This window comes from Rattus norvegicus, chromosome 5, assembly GCF_021556685.1.
Source record: "Rattus norvegicus strain SHRSP/BbbUtx chromosome 5, alternate assembly SHRSP_T2T, whole genome shotgun sequence".
Taxonomy (NCBI): Eukaryota; Metazoa; Chordata; class Mammalia; order Rodentia; family Muridae; genus Rattus; species Rattus norvegicus.
Window position 1 is genome coordinate 136,586,693 of NC_141538.1, and position 13,719 is coordinate 136,600,411.

At 45.2% G+C, this 13,719-nt stretch overlaps 1 long non-coding RNA gene and 2 other non-coding genes across 3 annotated transcripts in view; 2 read left to right on the plus strand and 1 right to left on the minus strand.

Moving 5' to 3' along the window:
- LOC148005993 (uncharacterized) overlaps positions 1-13,719 on the minus strand; it is a 1,435,680-nt gene that overhangs the window by 1,105,941 nt on the left and 316,020 nt on the right. The window contains exon 2 of the long non-coding RNA XR_015621077.1: positions 7,944-8,033. This is a non-coding gene — a long non-coding RNA (uncharacterized LOC148005993). The remainder of the gene's footprint in view (positions 1-7,943; positions 8,034-13,719) is intronic.
- Rnu5f1l1 (RNA, U5F small nuclear 1 like 1) lies at positions 3,186-3,301 on the plus strand. Its single transcript, XR_015621511.1, has one exon. It is a non-coding gene; the product is annotated as a U5 spliceosomal RNA (small nuclear RNA).
- Positions 9,550-9,665, plus strand: LOC120103377 (U5 spliceosomal RNA). Its single transcript, XR_015621512.1, has one exon. It is a non-coding gene; the product is annotated as a U5 spliceosomal RNA (small nuclear RNA).

Genomic DNA, 13,719 nt, shown 5'->3' on the forward strand with positions numbered 1-13,719 from the left:
CCTCAACCCCCTTCTCATGCCCTAAACAACTCTCTTCTGTACTATATCCTTCATGTGGCTGGTACCTCACAGGGAAGGAATACCTTAGTATGGGTCCACAGAGGGAGGCCATCTCACCATACTGGTACCGCCTCTACCAAAACACAGCCTGTTCTTTCTTTCTTTTTATAAAACGCACACACTCTTTTGGTGAAGTATGCCTGTAATTTTCTCTCCCGTGTTTTTACCTGAAACAGAAATACGAAGTGAGGATTTTCTGTGCCATGGTTGACTATGGTGTTACATAAGAGAGACGGGGTAGAGGGGGAATGTACATCTCTTAAGTTTCTCTCCTGTTGTAGTGACAGCAGAGGCCATCAGGATCAGTGGCTTTAGGGACATCCCAAGTAATATTCAGCAGAAGCTTGGCTCATCTTTTTGTTGTTTTTGTTTATTTGTTTGTTTTTAGACAGAGTTTTACTGTGTAGCCCTGGCTGTCCTGGAACTCACTCCGTAGACCAGGCTGGCCTCAAACTCACAGAGATCCACCTGCCTTTCCCTCTGAGTGCTGGGTTCGAAGGTGTCCTCCACCACTGCCCTGCTTTCTTTTCTTCGCCTCTTCAATCCTTCCTTCCTTCCTTCCTTCCTTCCTTCCTTCCTTCCTTCTCTTGTCAATGTTTTGGTTTGATTAGACAGGGTCTTACTACATAGCCATGGCTGTCTAAAATTCCATACGTAAACCAGACCAGGCTGGCCTCAGACTTGAAAAGATCCACCTGCCTGCCTCTGCCTCCTCATCACTGAGATTAAGGATATGTGCCTCCATGCCTGGCAGCATTTTTTTTTTTTACAAAACAAAACAAAACAAAACAAAACCCCAGGATTTATATTTCATTCAGTGTTTAAAAAGTAGCCCACAGCCAAGTGTGATGGCCCTCACTTTTTTTTCTCTTTTTTTTTTTTGGAGCTGGGGATCGAACCCAGGGCCTTGTGCTTGCTAGGCAAGCGCTCTACCACTGAGCTAAATCCCCAACCCCTGGCCCTCACTTTTTATCCAAGCACTGGGGAGGCTGAGGCAGGCAGATCTCTGTGAGCTCAAGATCTACAGAGTGAATTCCAGGGATAGCCTGGGCTGCACAGAGATACCTTGCCTTAAAAAAAAAACAAAAACAAAAACAAAATAAAACAAACAAAAAAGCAGACTAGGCTGGCTGGAGACTCACTATGAAAAGTAACACAGCTTTGAGCGTCGGAGTAATTCTCCTGCCTCATCCTCCCCAGTGCTGGGATTGTTTTACAGCTTTTCAGTGGCTTCCTCTTGTTTCCAAGGTAGAACAGAACCCTCTAGCTTCCTCTCTCCCTCTCCTAGATCAGGCCATGCCTCTATGGAACTCTTTCTGAGACAGAGTTGAGACTGCTGTGACCTTCAAAGAGCTCAGCTCTCTCTCTCTCCCTTGTGACTATGAGCAAAGCTGGCCCCTCCGAGTCCTAGACAAAAAGCAGCCTTGAACCATAACCTTGAATTATCTAATGTCTTCCCACTTGGTGGCTCCAGGCACCCCTGGCCACTACAAGCTAGAGTACAAAGTGTTGGTGCTTTCCCACCCAGAAACTTGTAAAAGTCAGAATCCCACTTTATCCTTTAGAAGTGAAGGGTGTCTGTCTTCCGTCAATATCCCAACATTTGGCCTGGTTTAGTGGTGCAAACCTTTAATCCCAGAAGAAGGAGGCAGAAGCAAGTGGATCTATGAGTTCCAGATCAGCCTGGGCTACATAGCAAATTCTGGGGTAGCTTAGGGCTACAAATTGAGACCCTGTTGAAACAGGAGAAGGAAAAGGAGGGGAAAAAACCAAAAACCCAAACCAAAAGCCCCATCATTCTGCTTCTGCCTCACTTAAGATGCTCTATTTCTTTGGATGCCCTCTCTTCACATCTCCTGCTCATGGTGCCCATGGTTATGTGATGGTCTGTCCAAGGCAAGTTCATCTGGAGTACAATTTCACCTCAGCTTTCCTTTTCTTCAATAAGTCATAACATCAGGTTATGTACAGATAACATGCAGTTGCCACCTTGCCCTCCGGATCCTTGGTGCTTGGTCTGGGTCAGTAAACAATGTATTCTTAGAGGCTCAGCATACAGCCCTCTGTCCTAGAACAAGAACTACTAGTTCTCAACAGATTTTTTTTTTTAATGAATATACCAGGATAACCGGTTTCAAGGTTTGACTGTTCATTCTTTTTTTTTTTTTTTTTGTTCTTTTTTTCGGAGCTGGGGACCGAACCCAGGGCCTTGTGCTTCCTAGGTAAGCGCTCTACCACTGAGCTAAATCCCCAGCCCCTTGACTGTTCATTCTTATATTTAGTTCTTGATGCTGGAATGAAACCCAGTGCTGTCTGCTGGCTAGGCAAGCCCCGCCCCGTTTATTTTATGTTTAATTATTAAGAGAACTTTTGGGGCTGGGGATTTAGCTCAGTGGTAGAGCGCTTACCTAGGAAGCGCAAGGGTTCGGTCCCCAGCTCCGAAAAAAAGAACAAAAAAAAAAAAAAGAGAGAACTTTTAGTTGGGTGTAGGTGCATATGCCTGCCATGCCAACATTTAGGAAGTAGAGGCAGGAAGATGAGGAGTTCAAGATCTTCCTAGTCGACTCGGCGAGTTTAATGCCAGCTTACAGGAGACTCCCTAATGGCTGCTCAGCACTCTTGAGACTGAGGCAAAGAGAACTATGCTCAACTTCCCAAGCCCACCAGGTAACATAGTGAGCTCAAGGCCAGCCTAGTGGACAGTGTGACGCACAGTCTCAAACTTTCAAGAAGCAAAATCAAAGCATTATACCCCCCTCTCCGGCTTAAAAAAAAAAAAAAAGAACTTTCACTTGTAACTTTAAAACAAGGTGTGTTTATATTCCCGTGATTCCGGCTTCTGCACTGCCCTCTGGCGGCGGTTCAGCATCTTCCAGGGGGGGGAAATGAAATAAGAGCAGCCTTATTAACATACCCACAATGCATTGCACATAGATCGGTGCGCAAATTTAAATGGGTAAACGCTTATTTTCTTCTTTCCCGTTGAATTTTCCTTATAGCGATGTGACTTTGCAAAGACTTGTGTGAAAGGAAAGCAGGAGTCATCATTTATTTTGTGTAACTAACCCCCATCGGTTATCTAGGAGTTACAGTCGGCCGAGAGTGCTTGGAGGGGACCCAGCTGCATACTCTGGTTTCTCTTCAGATCGTATAAATCTTTCGCCTTTTACTAAAGATTTCCGTGGAGAGGAACAATTCTGAGTCTTAATCTAATTTTTTGAGGTCCTGTTTAAGCAGGACTACTGTCTTTCGTTTAAAGTTAGAACTTTAGTTATCCCTGTCCTTCTTCTGTATTATCTCGGGAACTCATTCCAGTTTTCTGTGACAATGGGCTGAAGCGAGATCTAGGTGGATTCTGTGGAACTTCTGTGCAAGAAGACCTTTGCTGTAGCCATTAGAGACTTGCCAAATAACATCCAGCCTATTTATTTTATGTATATAAGTACACTACATCCATCTTCAGACCCACCAGAAGAGGGCACCACATCCCATTATACATGGCTGTGAGCCACCATATGGCTGCTGGGAATTGAACTCAGGACCTCTGGAAGAGCAGTCGGTGCTCTTTTTTTTTTTTTTTTTTTTTAAAAGATTTATTTATTTGTTTCATGTATGTGGGTACACTGTTGCTATCTTTAGACACACCAGAAGAGGGCATCGGATGCCCATTATGGATGGTTGTGTGCCACCATGTGGTTGCTGGGAATTGAACTCAGGACCTCTTGGAGAGCAGTCAGTGCTCTTAACCTCTGAGCCATTTCTCCAACCCCTGTTTGCTTGTTTATTTGTCTTCCTTTTTGTCTGTCCCTCCCTCCGTTAGCTTTTAGGCTCTTACTTCATATATTTGGCTAGCTTAAAATCCATTGTGTGGAACAGGCTGGTCCTAAACTTGTATTAAGTATTGCCTACGTCAGCCTCCCAGCTGGTAGGGTTACCGATGTGAACACACTCAGCTTCCTCTGGAGTGGAGGCTGGTCTTCAACTAACATGTAACCTGCCTCCTGAGTGCCAGGAACACCAGCTTGAGCGGCTGGGTGCAGCTCTGGCTTCCTGATTTTTCTCACTTCAGCTGTCAATGCTGAAGAGGTAGAGCTGGAAGGAAGGCTGCTCAGGAGTCAGTGTCAGTGGAGCCCGAAGGAGATCATGATCACTGTGGTGGGTTACGGCAACATTTGCACTCTGATCTGAGAAGAGGTTCCACTGTCCTCTACTCCATGTTTTAGTCCCAGAGTCCCCCTCACTTTTTCCTTTCTCCTGGATTCTCTCTTTCTCTCTCAGTACTAAGTCTTTCTCATTAATGCTTTTGTTTTTGAGACAGGGTTTCTCTGTGTCACCCTCACTGTACTGGAACTCTGAGATCTGCCTGCCTTCTTTGCCTCCCAAGTGCTGGGATTAAAGCTGTACACCACCACCCTAGCTTTTTTATTATTATTAATTTTTATAGTATGTGTAGGGATGCTTACTGAAGCATGCCTGTATACTATGTGCATACCTGGTACCTGAGGAGGCCAATAGACATTGGGTCTTCTTAGACTGGAGCTACAGATGGTTGTGAATCATTGTGAGGGGGCTGGGAATTGAACCTAGAACCTTTGGAAGAGCAACCAGTCCTCTTTAGTGGCTGAACCATTGCTCCAGCCTCTAAAGATTTATTTCCTGTGTGTGTGGGGTGTGTGTGTGTGTGTGCCACATGTGAGTGGCCTTAGAATGGGATGCCTGACTACAAGCTATAGTTACAGGTAGTTGTAAGTCATGTGGTGCTAGGAATCAAACTCGGGTCCTCTGGAAGAGCAACAGGCATTTTAAACCTAGCCAACTTCTCAGTACCCATTTAATTCTTGGAAGAAGATGCCAAGATCCTTGAGGCTCATGCCTCAGACCCCGACTCCCAGTAACAGTGGAGAACCTGTTCTAAAGAAAAACAAAACAGGACTGCTTTTGAAACACACACCTTTAATCCCAGCACTCGGGAGGCAGACACTGGTGAAGTTTCTGGTCTGCAGAGGGAGTTCTAGGATAGCCAGGGCTGTATAGAGAAACCCTGTCTGGAAAAACCAAACCAAACCAAACCAAACCAAACCAAACCAAACCAAACCAAACCAAACCAAACCAAACCAGAAAGAAAAAGACAGCAAATCAGGACAGTGACCCATCTGTACTGCCAACGCTCAGGAGGCAGAAGCAAGGGGATTGCTACAGTAGTCACAGGGGATAATTACTCCTCTCTGCAGGGCGAGGCTGTCATTTTTCTGAAGTTTCACTGCTCCTAGAATCCAAGGTGACAAGGGTAACAACTGAATACCTTTTAGGCAGTTTGGGGGAGTTTAGAACATAACACTGTAAAAAAAACCAAGAACAATTGTACTGACAGCAAGATTCCACAGGTGTCTCTAGCGTTGGGGGGTGGCATGGTCTCAGTCCTGGAGATTTCAGGAAGACATCCTTCAGTGATTAGTGTACCTTTGTACTGAGGCAAACTGGTGGTCCAAAGCAGGGGGAACAAACGCAAAATGAAGGTGGAGATTCCAGACTTCTCTCCTGCTTTTGGCTTCCTGATAGCTGATGGCTCCACGCTTTTTAGAAAAAGTGCCTGACATAACTGAAGGACCCTAGTTCTTACTGAACTGTAAGAGCTATTAAGAGCCTTGGCCTGGTAGAAAGTAGGTAGGTTATGGAGTTCCTGTGAAAGACCCTAAGGGCTTTTGCCAGCTTTACACCGACTGCCTCGGGTCAAGATCAGGCCAGTACCAGCTTCCTGCCTCGGGTCAAGGCTAGGCCAAGTTCCATAATCCACCTACAGTTCTCCGGAGGAGCAGGGATATTATTGAAAAATGCAGAATGTACTGGCTGTCAGTCACCTGACCCTCTGGTCCCAGATAGAGTTTGAATGCATGTCATATGCTTGCTAGTCAATAGATTCAAAGGTCAATATGCCTAGCCAATAAGTTTAAACTGTAACCTTGCTGAGGTAGCCTGTGTCACTAAAAAGTATTAAAACTCTCTTTTTTTTAAATTTATTTATTTATTAAGCTAAGTACACTGTAGCTGTCTTCAGACACACCAGAAGAGGGCATCAGATTCCAGTACAGATGGTTGTGAGCCACCATGTGGTTGCTGGGAATTGAACTCAGGACCTCTGGAAGAACTCTCAGTGCTCTTAACCGCTGAGCCATCTCTCCAGCCCTAGAACTCTTGTTATAGCCATTGGGGTCCCCTTCCAGTCACTCGACATGAGGGGCTGATTGGAAGTCGACCTCGACTTGCTGGAAAATAAACCTCTTGCTTTTGCATCAAACTTCGTTTGTGTCTCACTTGGTAGGGGGGCGGGGTCTCCCGGTAGTTAAGACTGTTTGATGTGATGGTTTGTATATGCTTGGCCCAGGAAGTGGCACTGTTAGAAGGTGTGGCCTTGTTGGAGGAAGCGTGTCACTGTGGGGTGGGCTTGGAGACCCTCCTCCTAGCTCCTCCTAGGATGCTCAGTCTGTTCCTGGCTTCCTTCAGGTGAAGATGTAGAACTCAGCTCCTCCTGCACCAGGCCTGCCTGGATGCTGCCATGCTCCCGCCTTGATGATAATGGACTGAACCTGTAAGCCAGCCCCAGTTAAATGTCCTTTATAAAACTTACATTGGGGGGTTGGGGATTTAGCTCAGTGGTAGAGCGCTTGCCTAGGAAGCACAAGGCCCTGGGTTCGGTCCCCAGCTCCAAAAAAAAAAAAACAAAAACAAAAAAAACAAAACAAACAAAAAAAAAAACTTACATTGGTCATAGTGTCTGTTCACAGCAATAAAACCCTAAGACATAATCCAATTTCCAAATAAACCCACACTCCTGGGCTTTATAGTGAGTTCCAGGCCTGCCAGGTCTACAGTGAGACCCTGGCCAAGCTGGTATGTAGAGGGAGAGTTCCAGGACTGCATGGAGAAACTCTGTCTTGGAAAAACAAGATTGTAAAAAAATCACATTCTAATTGTACTGGCTAATATTGGGCTAAGTTGATACAAGCCAGAGTCATCAGAGAGGAGGGAGCCTCCATAAGACCCTGAGGGATTTACTTAATTAGTGATCAATGGGGAGGACCAAGCCTGGGCAGGGGTCCTAGGATCTATAAGAAGGCAGGCTGAGCAAGCCATGGTAAGCAAGCCTAAAGCAGCACCCTCTATGGCCTCAGCGTCAGCTCCTGCCTCCAGGTTCCTGCCCTCATCCTTTGAAGATGGATTGTTATGTGGAACCCTGAGCAAAATCAACTATTTTTTCTCCCCAAATTGTTTTGGGGACGGTGCTTTATCAGCAATAGTAACCCCAAGACACTAATGCACTGGAGGCCAGGCCCTCATTATAGGAAATTGGGGGGAGGGGGCACTTCCCCTGAACACCAACTGATTTGCCTGCTTTTATTATTTGAATATTTTAGTTTTGTATATGAATGTTTTGCCATCCTGTATGTCTGTGTGTGCCTGGTAGCCATGTGGTTTCTGGGAACTGAACCTGGGTCCTCAAGAAGAGTAAGGAGTGCCCTTAACCAACGAGACATCACTCCAGCTCTGACTTTCCTGCCTTTTATTTTGTTTTGTTTGAAACAAGGTCTGGTCTCACTATGTAGACCAGGCTGTCCTGGAAGTCATTATGTAGACCATGCTGGCCTCAAATTTATAGAGATCTGTCTGCTTCTGCTTTTGCCTCTGGGTGCTGGGATGAAAGGCATAAACCTCCACACTGGAATGATCCTACTTTTAAAAATAAATATGGGACTGGAGAGATGGCTCAGTGGTTAAGAGCACCGACTGCTCTTCCAGAGGTCCTGAGTTCAATTCCCAGCAACCACATGGTGGCTCACAACCATCTGTAAAGAGATCCGATGCCCTCTTCTGGTGTATCTGAAGACAGCTACAGTGTACTTATATATAATAAATGAATAAATCTTTAAAAAAAATATGAAGCTAGCATGGTTGCACATGCCTGCAATTCCAGTATTCTGTAGGCAGAAGCAGGCCGGTCTCTGTGAGTTCAAGGCCAGCCTGGTCTATAAAGTGAGTACAGGACAGCCAGGGCTATTACACCAGAGAAATCATGTCTTGAAAAACAAAAACAAACAAAACAAAAGCAGAAAAACAAACAAAAGAATATTTAACCCCACCACCACCACCGTTCTTCTGTTTTATATGATTTTCCTTCTCATCTTCCTTCTTTTTGGAGGAAGAACCACTCTCTATAGCCCAGGCTATCCTAGATCTCACTGTGAAGACCAGCATGGTTGTATATTCCTGGCACTCTCTTGTCTGAGACTCCAGTGTTGACTTAAAGCTTTCCTAGGTACATCTCAGGTTACCACCTTGCTCCTCTGGCCCCTGTATCCCAATTCTGTTACCAAAGCTCAGCCCACATTCCTGGGTCTCAGGCTAGGCAAGTTAGCGTTCAACGCATCTGTGGAAAGTGAATGTGACAAGACAATTTTCAAGCTTTTCATTTTTAAAAAGATTTATTTATTTAATGTGCATCTGTGTTTTGCCTGTGTACATGTGTGAGGATGTCAGATCTCCAGGAACTGGAGTTATAAACAGTTGTGAGCTGCCATGTAGGTGCTGGGAATTGAACCCTGGCCCTCTAAAAGAACAACCGGTGCTCTTAACTGCTGAGTCATCTCTCCAACCTCTATTTTGTTTATAGTTACCATTTATTTATTTACCTATTTTTAAATTTATTTTGAAATAGGGTCTATGTAATCCTAGCTGGCCTAATACTTGCTCTGTAGAACAGATTGGACTCAACCGGAGAGATACGCTTGCCTTTGCTTCTAAGTGTTGGGACTAAAGGTATGGGCCACCACAACCCAATACCCAATGTATTTGGATCATATCCACTACCTTCCTCCAACTTACCTCATCTCAAGTCCCTCTACCTCATGTCCTCTTTATTGTGGGTTTTGTTTTTGTCTTTGTTTTTTCCTTTGTAGTTAATAACCTCCTGAGTTCAGTAAATGCTGCCCCAAATCACATGAGTATGAACATGTACTGGGAGCGTGAGGAACCTGCAAAAACCTGTCTTCCTCAGTAGCCATCAACTGCCAATAGTTCCTTCGCTAAGGGTGGGGTTCCGAATACCTCCCCCCCATACACACACAAAGTCAGACTGTGGTTAGCTTGTATATATATATAATTTTCTCGTAAATACGGCTTTCGCCCTGCCCCCTAATGGTAGCCCGGCGGTAGCACAGGGAGAAAGGTCGGCGTTTTGGAAATCTGGTCGGTGACTTAGCATTTTTTTACATACCCACAATGCACTGCACACAGGCCCGCGCTAAAGTTTAAAAATGTAAACTCTTCTCCTTCGTTTTTCTTTTCTGTTTAGTTTTTCTTAATAGCGATTCAGTTTTCAGAGGCTTAGTGTGAATCGAAAGAAGAGGCGTCTAACCAGATATTTTGTGCATCTAGTTCCCATCGGTTATGTAGGAGTTACAGTCGGCCGAGGACGGTGGGCGGATACACCGCCGTATACTCTGGTTTCTCTTCAGATCGTATAAATCTTTCGCCTTTTACTAAAGATTTCCGTGGAGAGGAACAACTCTGAGTCTTAACCTAATTTTTTGAGGTCCTGCTTATGTGGGACTGTCTATTGTTGGTTAAAAATCAGAAATTTTGGTGTGCAGGTGATGGCAGGGCAGATATATTTAGGGGGGACTGGTATTCTCAGCCTTTTTAGTTCAGTGCTTTCGTGGGGTTCACAAGCATATTATCTGCCTCAGTTTACCGAATTACAAAGAGACAAGAGACAAGAGACAATCAAACTGATCGAAATAGGTCTTCATCCTAGTACCTAGGAGAAAGATCTGGTGAGTTTAAGATCATCCTGGGGTTGGGGATTTAGCTCAGCAGTAGAGCACTTGCCTAGCAAGCGCTGGCTCTGGGTTCGGTCCCCAGCTCCGAAAAAAAGAAAAAAAAAAAAAAAAAAAAAGATCATTCTGAACCACAGAGTGAGTTTCAGGACAGCCAGTGCTACATAGACATCCCCCGACCCGAACCAGGCTCAAAAAGCCAAAGAAATAGGCAGGTTCAGCAGCCCTAATTTGTTCTCTCTCTCTCTCTCTCTCTCTCTCTTTCTTTTTTTCTTCCTTCCTTCCTTCCTTTCTTCCTTCCTTCCTTCCTTCCTTTCTTTCTTTCTTTCTTTCTTCTTTTCCTTCCTTTTTTTCTTTTCTTTCTTTCTTTCCTACTGGAATTAAAGGTGCACACCACCATCTCCTGGGCCTCTAGGTTCTATGATTTTATAAACTCTCTCCTCTTTCCACCTTGAAATTCTAGAAACCCAACCAAGGACATGGTGAGGGATGAAGTGCTTTACAACTCTTACAGAGGTCCTGAGTTCAACTCCCAGCAACCACATGGTGGCTCACAACCATCCGTAATGAGATCTGTGCCCGCTTCTGGTGTGTCTGAAGACAGCTGCAGTGTGCTCATATACATTAAATGAATGAATGAATAAATGAATGAGTAAATAAATAAATAAATCTTAAAAAAATGTCCAAAACCAGGAGCCAAGCCCGGCCTCCAGTTTCTTACAGTAACCACTCCCTCTCTGATCTAAAATGCCATTTGAGCCTTAGAATTCTATGGCCTATGAGTCAATGTAACCAGGGCCCCGTTTCTGTATGGAATAGCCAGCATGGTGGGCTGTGGGAGGTAGACATCTTGGACTTCTATGACTTTAATTCGATCTTGCTGTCAGGGGACATGTTGAGGCAGAACAGCCCAAATGGAAGTGTCTGGAGCCCGACTCCCAATGACCCCAAACGTCCCAAAAGACACTGGTGCTGTAAAATCGATAAGGTGAGGTGTCTGTTTAGCCACCTAGATATGGACCCTTCATAAATGACAGGAGATAATGCCAAGCAAGTCTCTTAAAATCAAATAAGCAAAACTCTACGCTGGGCGGTGGGGCTGCACATCTCTAATCCCGGCACTCAGGAGGCAGAGGTATATGGGTCTACAGGCCGAGTTCTAGGAAGCCAGGGCTAAGAGAGGCCCTGCTTCTTTTTTTTTTTTTTTTCCTTTTTCTCTTTTTTCTTTTTTTTTCGGAGCTGGGGACTGAACCCAGGGCCTTGCGTGTGCTAGGCAAGCGCTCTACCGCTGAGCTAAATCCCCAACCCCGGAGACCCTGCTTCTAAAGACCAGACTAAATTAAACCAAACCAAACCAACCAACCACCACCACCACCATCACCAAAACCTCTAAACCTCCTCCTCCTCCCTTTTAGAGAAGTATATTCTCTGAGACAAATTGTCTCTCCTGCAGCATTATTCCCTGTTAAAAAAGTAATTAGTTACCAGGGATGGTGGCGTGTGCCTTTAATCCTTGTACTCAGGAGGCAGAGCTAGGTGGATCCCTGTGAGTTCAAGGGATGTGTGTGTGTGTGTGTGTGTGTGTGTGTGTGTGTGTGTGTACACCAGTGTCCGTTTGGCAGTCAGGGGATAACTTGCAGGAGTCAAGTCTTTCTTCCCCGGATCCCAGGGATTGAGTTGAAGTCATCAGGCTTGGCTGCTAGCATGCCGAGCACCTGCTCTGCATGCGTTTTCTTTTCTTTTCTTTTCTTTTCTTTTCTTTTCTTTTCTTTTCTTTTCTTTTCTTTTCTTTTCTTTCTTTTTCTCTTTTTTCTTTTTTTTGGAGCTGGTGACCGAACCCAGGGCCTTCCGCTTGCTAGGCAAGCACTCTACCATTGAGCTAAATCCCCAACCCTTTTTTTTTTTTTTTTTTAAGATTTATTTATTATATGTAAGCACACTGTAGCTGTCTTCAGACACACCAGAAGAGGGCATCGGATCCCTGTTACAGATGGTTGTGAGCCACCATGTGGTTGCTGGGATTTGAACTCAGGACCTCTGGAAGAGCAGCCAATGCTCTTAACCACTGAATCATTTCTCCAGCCCAATAAATGAATCTTTTTTTTTTTTTAGATTTATTTATTTATCATATATAAGTACACTATACCAGTCTTCAGACACACCAGCAGAGGGCAGTATATCTCATTACAGATGGCTGTGAGCCACCATGTGGTTGCTGGGATTTGAACTCAGGACCTCTGGAAGAGCAGCCAATGCTCTTAACCACTGAGCCATCTCTCCAGCCCCTGCATGTGTTTTCTTTATGGAATCTTTGTTTTCACCTAAGAGTTTCAATGTGTAGATTAAGCTGCCCTTGAACTTGTAGGTGATCTCCTTGCCGTTGGCCTCTGCCTCCTTTGTATGGTGATTACAAGTGTGAGCTACTAGGCCTGACAACTACATTTTTGTTGTTGAGACAGAGCCTCGTGTAGTTCAGGCTGGGCTTGAATATCTGACCCTCCTGGAGGGACTCTAGCCAGCCTAAGCATGGCAAGCATGGCTCTGGCAGGCCTTGCCCTTCCCCCGGTCCCTCGGCCTGGCTAAAAACTGTTAGATTACATTCCCGGAGCTACCACCAAGGCCTGTTCTCTCATTTGGCCACTTCCTCCTTCGGAGGCTATCAAAGGCCATCAAAGGCCAGCTATCAAAGTATCGAAGTCCAGCAACTAAAAGCCCCTTTTGGCTCATCTAATTTACATGCCCAAAGAAAGCCAAATACCTCAGGCTGGAGAGATGGCTCAGTGGTTAAGAGCCCTGGCTGCTCGGCCAGAGGTCCTGAGTTCAATTCTCAGCAACCACATGGTGGCTCACAACCATCTAGAAAAGGGTCTGACACCCTTTTTTTTGGTATGCTGGTATACACAGAGTCAGAGTACTCATACAATAAAAAAGAACAGGGGTTGGGGATTTAGCTCAGTGGTAGAGCGCTTGCCTAGCAAGCACAAGGCCCTGGGTTCGGTCCCCAGCTCCAAAAAAAACAAAAACAAACAAAAAAAAAACCATACATTTAAAAATCATTCAAACATAGAAAACAATTAACTATCTCATCCTAATGTGGGGTTTCACCTTTTACCTTTATAAACCGCCATCTGTCTTCTTTTTATGCAGGGGCAGTCCTCTGTTACCCACAGGGATAAATACCCCTCCCCCTCTTCTCTGTTGTTCCCTTCCCTTTCTTCCTTGTCCTCTACCTCCTGTCTTTGTCTCATATTCCCTGTCCTTTGTCCCTCAGAGCAAACAAATCTCCTCTGTGCTAAGAGCTCTGTCTTGGGTGTCCCTTTCACCTCCTGCCTCTACCTCTCCAGTGTTGGGATTACAGGTTATACTTGTGTGCTGTCACACTGGCTCTATAGTAACACTTTAGAAACTCTGTCCTAATTGGCGACTGGCCTCCTGCTCTTCAGCCTGCTACGTTGTTCCCAACACCACCGGAGAATTTGGGTGACGGTAGGTCATGTGTTTATAAAAAGATAAAGGGGGGATATGCCATGGGTTTCAGCACCAATGTGTTTACAAAGGATACGGAGAGGAGGAGGGGCACGTGGAGAGATGAGGGGAAGGAAATAGGGAGAGAAGGGACAAAGGGGGAAGAGGGGAAGAGCAAGGGAGAGAGAGAGAGGAGCAAGAGGGAGCAAGAGAGAGAGGAGGGGGGCAAGCAGCTCCTTTTATAGGATTAGGCGTATCTGGCTGTTGCCAGGTAACTGTGGGGGTGGAGCTTAGAATGCTAACAGTAGGAGTTATCAGTTCACCCTGACAAGATGTGGTAGTTTTTAAATCCCGGCATTAAGGG